This window comes from Mytilus trossulus, chromosome 2, assembly GCF_036588685.1.
Source record: "Mytilus trossulus isolate FHL-02 chromosome 2, PNRI_Mtr1.1.1.hap1, whole genome shotgun sequence".
NCBI classification, from domain to species: Eukaryota; Metazoa; Mollusca; class Bivalvia; order Mytilida; family Mytilidae; genus Mytilus; species Mytilus trossulus.
The window spans coordinates 75,330,602-75,344,713 of NC_086374.1; positions in this window are offsets into that span (position 1 = coordinate 75,330,602).

Sequence of the window (14,112 nt, forward strand, 5' to 3'; positions counted from 1 at the left end):
CGACCAGAAGTATTATGTTGGTTGACTTGAATACTTTCATTTAGAAATACCGTGGTAACATTTCATCAACGCTATAATATTGCAATGAAAAGAATGTATAGGGTTTTTGATGACACTGTCGTACCAGTGAGAGGTTTAACGCTATAAAACCAGGTTCAATCCACCATTTTCTACATTTGAAAATGCCTGTAACAAGTCAGGAATATGACAGTTGTTGCCCATTCGTTTTTGATGTGTTTTGTCATTTTTTTTTTGCCATGTGATTAGGGACTTTCCGATTGAATTTACTTTTGACGTCCATGAGACAGATGAATAGATATTTATGGGGATAAAACGTTTACCGAATTTAAAAATAGATCTGTTTTATTGAAATACTTAACAACTCATTATGTATTACACATTCTAAATCACACCGAGTCCAGTACCTATATGTCTCCGCGGATTTTTGCGTGAACCGTAGTCCTATATATCGGTAAGTTTTTGAAGTCATTTGATATCTTCGGATTAAGACGGGCCGAGGTCAGTTATTCATAGAGGGCGTCATTAAATATAGAACATATTAATCTATAAATAGCACTTGCGCCAGTATTCCCAAAATAAAAATAAAAAACAGATAAGCAGTGTACTAGTATAAAGTAAACGGTACTTGTTCTGTCATAGGCGAAAATACTAACATTTTCTGAAATTAACACTTTTAATAATAAAAACCTGGATAAAACAGTTATGAGTGGTGTTGGTACTTTATTATTCTGCTTCAAAAATTGAAGCCAAATAGTATCACATGACCAACTCCAAACGGATTTTTTTTTATGTTATCCGTGCCCACCGTAATTTTACACCAGATTTATGAAATTTTAGAAGTCTTTTCGAATAATTTTCTAGAAAATATTTCACTAGGTTTCAAAGTTGATATTGTAAATATACACTCTAAGGACAAGATGGTACAAATATTCAAAAAGAGTAAATTCGTGATCATTTTTTTCGAATAACATCACCATAATGTCAAATTCTTTTGAAAAAGAAACATTTTGATATATATACATATGTAGGACTCTAAAGTGCGATGGGGACGCTAAAGTACGATGGTCACGCTTAATGGAGGCGAACAGATGCATATAAAATGTTTACGTTAAAATATTGTCGATTATATTAATGAGTATAAACGTCGGTAAAAAATAGGTACACGTTTTCAAGCGTAAATCATAAATTGTCCATTAAAACATCAGTCACTGAGTGTGTACATTGTAGTAAAATATAACATGCATTATCATATACTTAGACTAAATAACTATGATTTTTACTGTATGATAATAGCATAAAATTAACGTAAATTCCATTTTTCTTCGAATTGGTGCTTAATGGGCTGATATGAAAAGTTTATCACATGCTTCGATTGTTATCACATGCCTTTCCGTAACGTTATCGCATGGCATTCCGGGGATGCTCGGCAAATTCCGTAAAATACTCCTCAGTGCTACGTTTTCTATGAAAAACATTACAAAGTAGTGCACAAAACAATTATTTTGATACTGGAAAGTATATTGTGTAAAATAATTTAAAAAAAAAACAACAAAAAAAAAACAACAACTTACAAACGAATTATTAAATAAATGCATTTTTAAAAGTTTCAAACACAAATTAGAAAGTTACTTTCAAAAAGTTGACACTGTTCATTATGTATATTTTTGTCGATTCGTCTATATTAAAATATTTTGTTTCTCTGCTGAGGCATATGATAGAAAGATTTCATATCAAATGTACTAAATTTGGGGTCTGACGTCCGTGAACTTTTCAATCTTTGAACTTCTATTTGGGAACCGCGTAAACATGGTCAAAGGATCAATATATGAATCGGTTATTTTTCTCCATTGTTGAAGCATATGATAAAAAGATCATAACATGTCATTTTTCATATCGCATGTGTTATCAGCTCTCGGTCAATATCAGCCCTCGAGCCATGCGGTTCTTGGGCTGATATTGAAACTAGGGTTGATAATACATGCGATATGTGAAAACTGCCATGTAATAATCAGCGGCAAGCTACTTCAATTGTCCAATACGCCCCTCGTCCTGAACATGCATGAACTATTTGCCACCGGACGTTAAGCAACCAACAAGAAAAAGAATATTGGCACCATGAAGTATGGAATGATAAAAATAATGTCAATGGTAATAAATTAAGATTTTATAGATTGTTTAAAACTTGTATTGGTACGGAGCCTTATGTAAAGGTAGTTGATAATAGATGCCACCGACGTATTTTGTCACTATTCAGAGCTGGTTCGTTACAACTTAAAGTTGAAACAGGTCGATATGCTAGACCACCAGAACCTCTACAAGACCGTTTATGTATTTTTTGTGATAGTAGCCAAATTGAAGATGAAAAACACTTTCTTTTTAATTGTTGTTTTTACTCTAATTCAGACATGAATTATATGCCAAAGCCTGTCTTTTAAATGTTGATTTTGAGAATTTATGTGATGTTGAAAAACTTCGTTATCTTATGTGTAATGAGAATATGGTTCCTCTTTTAGCTAGTTCCCTTTATCATATGTTTTATCGACGAAAACATGTCATCTAGAAATTATATATGTTTTGTTATTTTGTTATTTTTTTTTAATTTACGAAATACATTTTAAATGTATCAAAGCTGTCCTTTTATGTACGTATTAGATGTTTGTTTTAATGATAGTGTCTCATAAGTCGTTTTCGGCTGGCATCCTTTTACATAAATGTTGGGTTCTTGTGACTTTATGTGTATATATATATATTGATATTGTAATGGATGGTGACACTTTAATAAAATAAATCTTATCTTATCTTATCTTACCAACAATCAATCCAATACGCCCGAATAACCTAAATAAACTTTTTAGCAACTAATGCTAGGTCAGTCTTTTAAATTTAGAAACAGTCACATAAGACTACTGGTAAAGTAAAAGCCTATCGCATTATATGTTATATCCACAGGGACTCGGTTAGCAGATTAAAATTTTGTAAATCAATGCTTTTTATTTTTTTTTTATTATTTCCTGTCTTTTTGCATTACTATATTAACGTATTTACTTTGCCATTAAAGTGCGAGGTTTGGCATGCCACAAAACCAGGTTCAACCCACCCCTTTTATTCCCCTTTAAAAGTGTCCTGTACCAAGTCAGGAAGATGGCCATTGTTATATTATTGTTCGTTTCTGTGTGTGTTGCATTTTAACGTTGAGTCGTTTGTGTTTTCTCTTATTTTTGAGATATTTAGATAAGACGTGGCACGGTACTTGTCTATCCAAAATTCATGTATTTGGTTTTCATGTTATATTTGTTATTCTCGTGGTGTTTTGTCTGATGCTTGGTCCGTTTCTGTGTGTGTTACGTTTCGGTGTTATGTCGTTGTTCTCCTCTTATATTTAATGCGTTTCCCTCGTTTCAGTTTGTTACCCCGATTTTGTTTTTTGTCCATGGATTTATGAGTTTTGAAGAGCGGTATACTACTGTTGCCTTTATCTAACGTTGCCATCACTATTTCTTTGTTTTCTGGCAATGTGTAGTTTCCTATACATATCCATATACTGAAAAAACTTAAAGGGATCTAAGTCGCCATCTTGAATTGCCTTCCCTACTTTAGATAAAAAATAATTAAAAATATTAATAAATTACTATATACCTTACAACAGCCATCATTTTCTTCCGAAATTATTCTTCTATCACATACATATTTTGATTTGTGGATTAACAGAACCCTTACTGGCCGCAGCTTCAGTTGCATTCATGTCAGAATATTCAAATTTCCCGGCGAAAGCAACTGAAGGTTTATGTACCCTTCTGTAGCCATTTTTGTACAAATTTTTTAAACATGAATTGTATCAAAACTACAGATTAAGGTTTATGTACCCTTCTGTAGCCATTTTTGTACAAATTTTTTAAACATGAATTGTATCAAAACTACAGATATAATGAAAAATAGAGACAGGCCATTTTGAACATATACTAGTCTAGTATGACTCGTTTTGTCGTTGCTGCAAATCAGACATACCGGTAATGGTTTCATGACTTCTGAATTTGACAGTGTCCGTGAAAAATAAGCTCCACGTGATTTTAAACCCCATAACAATTGCCAAAAATAGCAAGAGAACTACATGGTGACCTTCGTGATAGCTATTGGTTATTCTCGACTAAGGGAAAGGGAGGGGGCATGAGGGATTGTCCTTTGCAGAGTTACAAACGGCAATTATTGAAAATATATATACTTCTATATAGTATTTATAATGAAAATTTAAATAAGCAATAAATGTGCATGTTCACCTATCCTTATGTGGAGGAATGAAATACTTTCGATCGCGCTACACTGTACGGCGTAGATACGGTTTATGATGGTGAAAGTTCCTCCATGGTTCAATTTTCATCCATGGAGATCCCTGACTAGGGGGAAACTTGATGCAAAGCATTAATATTTACTGTTGCATTGCATATTATAGAAAAAAGAGTACTTTGTGGCAAATAATTTTTTATAGAAAATCCACAGCCTTTAATAAAGAGATTTTTGTTATAAAATTTGAAACATAGATTACTCACTTGCTTTTCTATGATGTGCTAGTGTTTATTTTTTACAAAAAGTTATAACCAACCTGTAAATTCCAAAATACCTCGTGCAGAGTAACTAAAGTCGAGCGCACCCTAAAAGGTGTACTTGATTTGGTCCATATTTTTATTTGTTTTCACCAATAACTACATTAATAAACTTGTTTTAAGGATATTAATGCTAGCACTGCATGCAATAATCCTATATCTTTCGGTCATCAAATTGCCAAATATAATAGAACAAGGATAAAGGCTGTGGATTTTCTACAAAATTTCCATATGTTTAGCATTGAAGCAACAGTGGGTACATAATCCTTAACGAATAGAACCTTTCTTCAAACGGGGTAACATAAATCACTGCCTTTTTCGTAGACCCATCAATAAATTGAAGAAGTTACTTAAATATTGACACGTTCAATGGGATTCATAAGGTTTACTAACAGTACTAGGAATTTAAAAAAAGGGGGTGAGCCGGTTGGTAGGTCAACTTGGAGTAATACTTTGAAAAAGTCTATTAATTTAACATACATGCATGTATGAAGTTTAATAAGAAGGCCCCATTTCCCCATAAATACTCCTCTGAGTATATAAGTGTTGTACTTCATAAAAATCCTTAATTTGACTTGAAAAATATTAGGACGATGTCAGAAATACAACCCGATAGTTTGGGGACAATCATTTTATATTTTCAATGGGCGGAAGGATAGGAGGATAATCTGATATTGAAACAACACATCCACTAACTGTTCACAGACATTTTTGTTTGATTTTTAATTTATATGAAGGATATCTTTGTGTGGCGTAGGTATCAAGTAAGGGGACAGCACGCGTCTGTTTATAAGGAGTTATCGTTATAGTAAACGCATCAACTCGGAAGTTTCCGAATAACAAGAGTTATCTCCCATTTCGTCTATCATATTGAAAACGACCTGTTTGCCAGTTACGTTGCCTTCGCCGGGAAATTTGAATATTCTGACACGAATGCAACAGAAGCTTCGTAAGGGTTATGTTAATCCACAAATCAAAATATCCATGTGATAGAAGAATAATTTCGGAAGAAAATGATGGCTGTTGTAAGGTATATAGTAATTTATTAATATTTTTAATTATTTTTTTATCTAAAGTAGGGAAGGCAATTCAAGATGGCGACTTAGATCCCTTTAGGTTTTTTCAGTATATGGATATGGATAGTAAAGTGCACATTGCCAGAAAACAATGAAATAGTGATGGCAACATTAAATACGTTAATATAGTAATGCAAGTAGACAGGAAATAATAAAAAAAAAATTAAAAACATTGATTTACAAAATTTTAATCTGCTAACCGAGTCCCTGTGAACCGATCTCTGTAATACCGAAATTGATATCAGGACCATGTAAAACATCACAGACTAGCGTCTAGTCTACCTGCGAGAACAGTTGATAAAAAAAATACAGTTCCAAAGATACACTTTGGACTTCTTCCTTTTGCATGGATTCTTTTCGTTTCTTTAATATCTAGCACATCCTTAACATAAGCCTTGTAAATCATATTTTTATTAAAAAATATATGATCAAAATGTCGCAGATACCCATCGTGGGACAATCAAAGACCCTTTTGCTTTACTGTAAAACATGTTTCATTGTGCGTATAACTGAAAAGATAGGGGGACAAGCCAATTATTTTCTCAATGCCAATTTAGTGTAAGCGCAAATAAAGCTTCTGCAGGCGGATTCCAGAAAAGTGAGCTAAAAATATAAATCTTTATGTCTTGTTTTTCATCACGCTAGCGAACCAGTCAAAAGTAAAAGGTCCCCATAAACTTTCTAAAAATTCTAAAAATTCAATTGAAATTTGCCAATCCTGATGTTCAATCATTTTGCTTATGCATGTAATCTGCCTTTTAATTCAATGTCACTTTGCACATTGACCTATATATTTAGTTTTTGCTCTTTTGGTTTCTTTATTTTAAATCCCATATGTATATGCTAGTGTTTTGAAAAGATTGTTATTTGGAAACTGAATATTAGCTAACTTCGTTAAATTTGTTTCGGTATCTGTATGGTTTAATCAAACCGCTGAATTTTTGTTAAATTATTGACCTGGGTGATTCAATCAAATTAAAATTAAATCTCTCACTCGCTCATGTTTTAATGCTTGATCGCTGCGGGCCACGCAGCGACCAAGCATTAAAAATAGAACGAGGAAAGATTTATTTTAATAAGATTGCTGGGTGATTGTGTTTTACTGTAGTCAACACACTTTAAGTTGGATATAATATTTCGATATAAAAAAGAAAAGCAGCTAAAATAGAAAAACCAAGCTAAAATAATTGCCTCTCAATTTGAAAGGTTTTTTTTTTAATTTTTGGAGATTTTCTGTAATCATTTCGATATTATATTCTAATTCGTGAACTCAGCTGTAAATTAACCAAATACAAGCGTTATATTCTGCTTGTAAGAATAATAACGAAGCTGAAAGCATCGATGCATCCTGCCAATTAAACCAAAGATTTGTGACTTTATTGATGTGGTCTCATTTAAAAATGTTAATTGCTTTTAGTAATACGTAATAACTTATGTTTACTTATAAAAGAAAACAATGCGGCATGTTTGAAAAGAAAGCGACATAACGACCAGGGGCCGGTAACAAGAAGCATTCGTATGTCTTACGAACGTCTAAAGGGCGTCTTAAGATTTAAGAATGTAACAAGACCCTACCTCAGACCTATCTTAGAATGATTGACAGTCCTTAATGTTTTGGAAAAGTGCCTGATTTAAGAACAATTTTTACGTCTACTTTAAACCATTCTTACTTATTCCGGTAACACAAAATCATTCTTAAATTTTGATCAGTTATTAAGTGTTCTTAAAACAAACTTAGCAACTTAGGGGTGTACCAAGAACAATTCGCAATAGCTTCACTTGACATTTTTTGTAAGAGTGGTCCCGACTACTCTTAGCTGTACATTCACTTGTTAATATTAGAACAAATTGCTTAAAAAAGTTAATACGTCAGCCTTTAAACTTTTTTATTCTAATTATTATTTCATCAGAATAGGAAATTATATATCAATGTTTTCTTTGCCATGTATGAGGAGGATGGTAGTTTCTCTTTTTAGTAAATCATTACAATTTTGGCTTGTTCAGAGAAGTGTTAAATATAAAGCAAGGAGAAATTTTTGACCTTTTTCAATTTTAAACCAAGAGTTCCAAATGGTGAAGTTTAAATCATCACTTGTGGAGCAGGAGTTGCTTACCCTTCCGAATCATCAAAAATCATCTTCAGTTTTTAGTTGGTTGGGTGTTTTTGTTGTATACTTGGTTTTTTTTTTACATTTTTGCCTATTGTGTCTTTTTTAGTCACGCATCGTTATCAATATCATAGAATTTGACAAAACTGTCATACAAGTGAGAGGTTCAGCTCTTTAAACCAGGTTCAATCCATCATTTTTTCTACCATATCCAAGAATTTGTTGCAATTAAGGAAGGCAACTCGAATTTGTTATTAAGAATCAAGGGAAATAACTCCACTTGCAAACAATTTACGCTTGTGCATGTACATTCTTCTATCAGAAAAACAAAACTTTGATCTCAATCGATATGACCCTCTAATATAAACCGCTCCCATGGATAAGTTGTATTGGAAATAATTTTCAATTTTCAATAATAGTTATTTTCATGACTTTCATTCTGATGGTAAAATATTTATAAAAGAAAGATTTTATATTATTGCAAATGAAACAATTATCCATCCACGAAGACTTACGTAAAAGATGTGAACAATAATGGCAAATGAACTTTTAATATGTGTAATTTTTATGTTGATATAAGCTTGAAAATAGTTAAATTAAAAAGACAGAAAGAGAAATCAGACACCATGACTAAATTCATCAATTTTCAATTAATGAATCTAGAATGCGGTAGAGTATAAAAATCATTTTTTTAAATTTACTTTAAGATTCAGTATGTTTCAATGTATAAAGTTGCACTGCTAAGCTTTACCTTTACACAATGTATTCTTTTCTTAGGACAAATACATGGCCTTTCTATATGTATTTAACAAATATCAGCTGCATCTAAATTTACAAAAGATAATACCTATATCTAAACAAAACAATGTGCTTTAATGTGCAAGTTCAGTGAGTCACTTTTTTCGATGATGTCCTTGACTCCATATATTCTCAAATAAAAAAGCGTCATAAATTAATGTGTGTGAAGATAGATGAAATAAAACCAGCACGACCACTGTAATTTTACATATTCACTAATTATCACCTACATGTATCATTTTTTTTTTATCGTACTTTTATTAGTTGGATAATATTAAGAATATTCCAGGTGACCAGCGCCTGCTGGGGACACTTCAGGTAGCACACTACGGTCTTGCTGAAATTATATCAACAAATAAATTGTACCTCTGATGCGATATTGTGCAAAAATATCCATTTTTTAATTACATAATTACGGGGTTTATCGTCGTTATGTTGAAATAAAAAGTACCATATTATTCCTCATTTGTTCCCGTTTTTCATGATCTAAGGGGAAAATTTACATTCCTAATGCAAGTTTTATTAATTTATTTTAAAAAAAGTGCCATTTACAAATAATTCAATAATGTCTCTATATGGACAGTCATTTTTTTCACGACTGCATTACTTATTTTCAAATAAAAAGACACGGGTCATTCATTAACTTTATTTTAATTTTGAAAACATTGTTTGAAAGACAATAAAATTGTTTTGTTCACTATCACAGGGAAACTAATGAAAAGTTTACCGTATTCATGCTACAACCATTAAAAGAAATATATCCTAAATAATGTATACGATTTTTTCATTTTCCTTATTGACCGATACTAATTAAATCTAACGCATGACTTTGAAAATGTCTGTAACAAGTCAGGAATATGACAAGTGTCGTCCATTCGTTTTATTTTTTTAATCATTTGATATTGTCATTTGGTTAAGGACTTAATTTCCGTTTTGAATTTTCCTCGGAGTTAAGTATTTTTGTGATTTTATTTTTTGTAAGAAGGCTTTTAAAATGTGGGAAAAAAAATATTGTTTAAAGTGAAAAAATATAAGAAGATGTGGTATGAGAATATATGAGACAACTCTCCATCCAAATTACAAATTATAAAAGTAAACCATTCTAGTAGTGATTTGACCGAAATGAACGATACGATAGAAAAATAAGCCTACGTCATTTGAGATTCGTCATTTATACTCAATTCAAATCCTATCATTGGCCTGGGTAATAATAGTGCCCTCAAAAGGATTGTCCTGAGAAAAGCATATTTTTATTGAAAAAATAATGTTCTATAAGCAGTTAAAATAATAATTTCATGTTTGAAGCGGTGCAATTTTTTTAATTCAATTTTACTTTTATAAAAAAAGAGCAGGAAAAATATGGTGGTCTGCGGCCAGAATTGTTTTCCTTATGTTAAATAGGTAGTTGATTGTTATTCGCATTTAATCGTTCATTAAAACGTTTCTATGATTCATTTAAGGTGATTCTAATTTCTTTGCGAGGAACCAAAAACAGAGACACCAGAAAATTATTAAGAACTCGTAACTTGAAAACTATTACGATGCAACTTATGGGAGAAACAAGAGCGACCTACGAACAACCTGAGGGAGATTTGATTTACACTCTTTGAGTGATCTTAGAATCATCTTATCTTCTCCTTAATTCAATACTTACGACCTCTCTAAATAAAATTTCTTGTTACTGGCCCCGCTTCTTATAAAATGCACATCTTATATCATTTTAATGTCTCATATAGACTTTCCAGTTCGTTTTTCGTTGTATACTAGAAAGATCTCATTTTTTTCTGAATTGGAGAACCATTTTTTAACGATAAAGATTAGACAGTACTTTACATTGGAAGAAACACCTAAGTCTCATGCTACTTAGTGGACATTTTGATGAGTTAAGTAGTTTACAAAACCGTTTCGTAGTGGACAAATTGTGTCGTAGTTGATATCAACTCAATAGTAAGTGATAAACATACTGAAAATTACACGAAACTAACCCTTGTTAATTGATTTACACAAATATAATTGAAAAAAAAGAGTATAAAAAACGACTGCATGGTAGTGGTAGTGTCCCTGCACTACGAAACGTTTTTCTCCCAAACCAAATAAGGAAATAGAAATCCAAATAAGGAAATGAAAATCGAATAAGGAAAAAGAAACCGATAAAGGAAATAGACACCGAATAAGGAAATACATATTGAATAAGGAAATAGAAACCAAGTAAGAAAATTAAAATCTAATAAGGAAATAAAAACCCAATAAGTAGACAAAAACCGAACAATGAAATGAAAATCGAATAAGGAAAAAGAAACCGTATAAGGAAATGAAAATCGAATAATGAAATGAAAATCGAATAAGGAAATAGAAAACGAATCACGAAGCGAAAAGAAAAAAAAATTGAGGAAAAAATTGGAGAATAAAGAATTTTGAGAAAAAACATTTTTGAGGGGAAAAAATTATTTTTTTGAAAATTGAATATCTAAAAAGGAAAAAGAAACCGAATAAGGAGATGAAAATTGAATAAGGAAGAAGAAACCGACTAATGAAATGAGAATCGAATAAGGAAATAGAAACCGAATAAGGAAACAGAAACCGTTAAGGAAATTAATAGAAAACGAATGAGGAAACGATAAAAATTTGAGGAAAAAAAAAATGAGAAAAAAAAATTTTTAGGGGGAAAAAATTCAGTTTGGACTTTTAATATCGAAAAAGGAAAAAGGAAACAACTTGTGTCTGGTTTGAAAAACAGGTGAGCGATTCAGGCTCTTGAGAGCCTCTGGCAATTAATGTGTCGTAAATTTTTGTGAACTTTTACAAAAATCTTCTCTGAAACTACTAAGATAAATTTAACCAAACTTTGCCACAATTATTATTAGGGCATCTAGTTTTAAAAATGTGTCCGATGACTCTGCCCGCGAACCAAAATGGCTGACATGGCTAAAAATAGAACATAGGGTAAAAATGCGATGTTGTCTCATATCATAAGGAGCTTCTCCTCTGAAATACAGTTGAGCGAATTCAGACTCTTGAGAGCTTCTTGTTCATTAGACACGATTTCTGTGAGGATAATCATTATGGTTCTGCCCATACTTCTATCGGTCGGCAGGGGTTTTGAACGGATATATCGCGGACATCGTGTATGAAAAACCAATTTACCTGAGAATAACCAGATCCGATTTTTATAAAATCTTATTCGTCTTGAGAGACGACAATTTCAAATTCTGTCGGTATTTAGACGACCACCCGTATTGCTTGCTACACTTTCGAAAGAAAACTAAAAGAGACTATTCATCAACATGTAGAAAAAGTGAAGATGTTTAGTTGCAACCTATGTCGTACAGTTTATTCTTTGCCTCACGATCTTCGACGACATATGAAAAACAAGCATGCTAGCAGCAGGAACATAACCTTTCTGTGAGATAAGGCTTCGAAGTACTTCAGCAGCAGCAACAGTACCTTTCTGTGAAAGAAGACTATAAAGTACATCAGAAGCAGAAGAAACAGTACCTTTCTGTGAAAGAAGACTACGAAGTACCTCAGAAGCAGCAGCAGCAACGAAAAGACGTAGTCCTATAACATATTACCTCGGGGGCTTTATTTACTATTTCTATTTACTGTTCTGATATTTTTTTACTATCAATGTGCCACCCTATAATATATGAACTCGGGGGCATTATTTACTGTTTCTACTTACTGTTCTGATATTTTTTTTTCTATCAATGTGCCATCCGAGGTCATATCGAAAGGCAAAATTCGCGTAGCAATTTTTTTTTCTCAAATCAACATGTATACCTTGTTTTTAAGTGTATCCAATCATACTTAGAAGTGAAATATCATTTAATATTGCTTAAAATCCAATGAAAAGGTGTCATTATATAACAAATTAACTTTCAACACATTGCGTTCAAAATTTGAAGTCGGCTAATATAAAAACGGATTCCTTCGTGAAATGAAACAAAATTTGATTCTTCTGTGTGTAAACCTCCTATGAACAGGAGCACATGATGTTAAACCCTATTGACTCATTCGAAGCCTTTGGTTGATTTGGAACCCCTCACTTCTCTTGTTGGGTGGAACTTTTCAACGAAACATTTGGATAAACATTGCTTGTTTGTCTTTTAACTCGTGTCGGTCGTTTTGTAAAATTAATTTCATTGAATATCCTGGCGTTTATTTTGCTTAAAAAAAGAAATCTATTAGTTTATCCTAATTTAACATACAACACACGAAAATTTGCCATGTTTTTGTTTACTGACAAGTCCCACATCAAATATATCAGTACATATAGCTTTGGATCCATACTATCATTTTATGATAGGGAGAATTAATACAGCATAAACATGTCCAACCCTTACACTTTACAGCAACTATAAAATATACATGTTCCACGCCAGGAACCATTTAAGAGTGCATTTTAAACTTATTTTAATTTTTCAGCCCAAAAAAGGTCCTATCCGCCCCCCCCCCCCCCAAGTCTACGTCCCGTATGTTTAGACTCATACCCAAAGCAATTGTAACAATCACACATCAGATCCTATATACTTTCTTTCAGTTTGAATTCTTTTAAATTTATACTTTTTGAGTCTTGATGTGTAATTGTATGGAACTTTTCTATTAATATATTGTTTGGGTAATGTATGCCTTTACTCCAAGACAGAGCAAAACATTTCTTGATATATTTGATTTGATTTTTTCAGTTTTTTTGGCATTACGTTTTAATTGTCTGAAATACTTTCAACCAGACTTAAAGCACAAACAACTATTTTGTGTTATCTTTATTTGAAAAATTGTAGATATCAAACATGTCTAATCAAATACAGTCATGCTACTTCGTGTATGATATGCATGAAATATTTCCGACTTGAGCAAATCAATCTATGGTATTTCGCGAGAACACTTTTCTACAATCTCACCATGGTCACCAGTTGAATAAGACCGCAGATGTTGGTGCTTGATAAATATACAATAAGTGCATTGACTTGACATATCAACGATTTAAGGATTCGGCCCGAAACGGGGAAATAACTCGGCACAGCTTCGCATTTCCCCGTTTCGGGCCGAATCCTTATATCGTTGATATGTCAAGACAATGCACTATTATTGTCTTTATACTGCAATCTAAAAAACATTTTCAATTGTTGCTTAATGAGTTAAGGTTATTAATGTGTTTTAAATATTGGGGACATATCTCCTTTAAAAAGGCCAATCATGCTCGCGGAGAAATATACAACACAATGAAATGTACATTTATCTGTTGAAACACACACTCGATGGTGAACGAAATCGTTTGAGTATGGATTAAAATATCAACCATAAGCATAATACATAATGATTTATAGGTTGCTAACAAAAAATATTAACAAATGAAATATGCATGTTTTTTTCCAACAATTGCAAAAGAATCAAGGCTGAATCGTTCCACACATAAGCATTATAAACAAGAACAGGTTGAAGAGGTCGTATGAATAATTAAATATTATGTCGGCAACTTCTATTTAAATATTGCAGTATAAATGTTTTTAA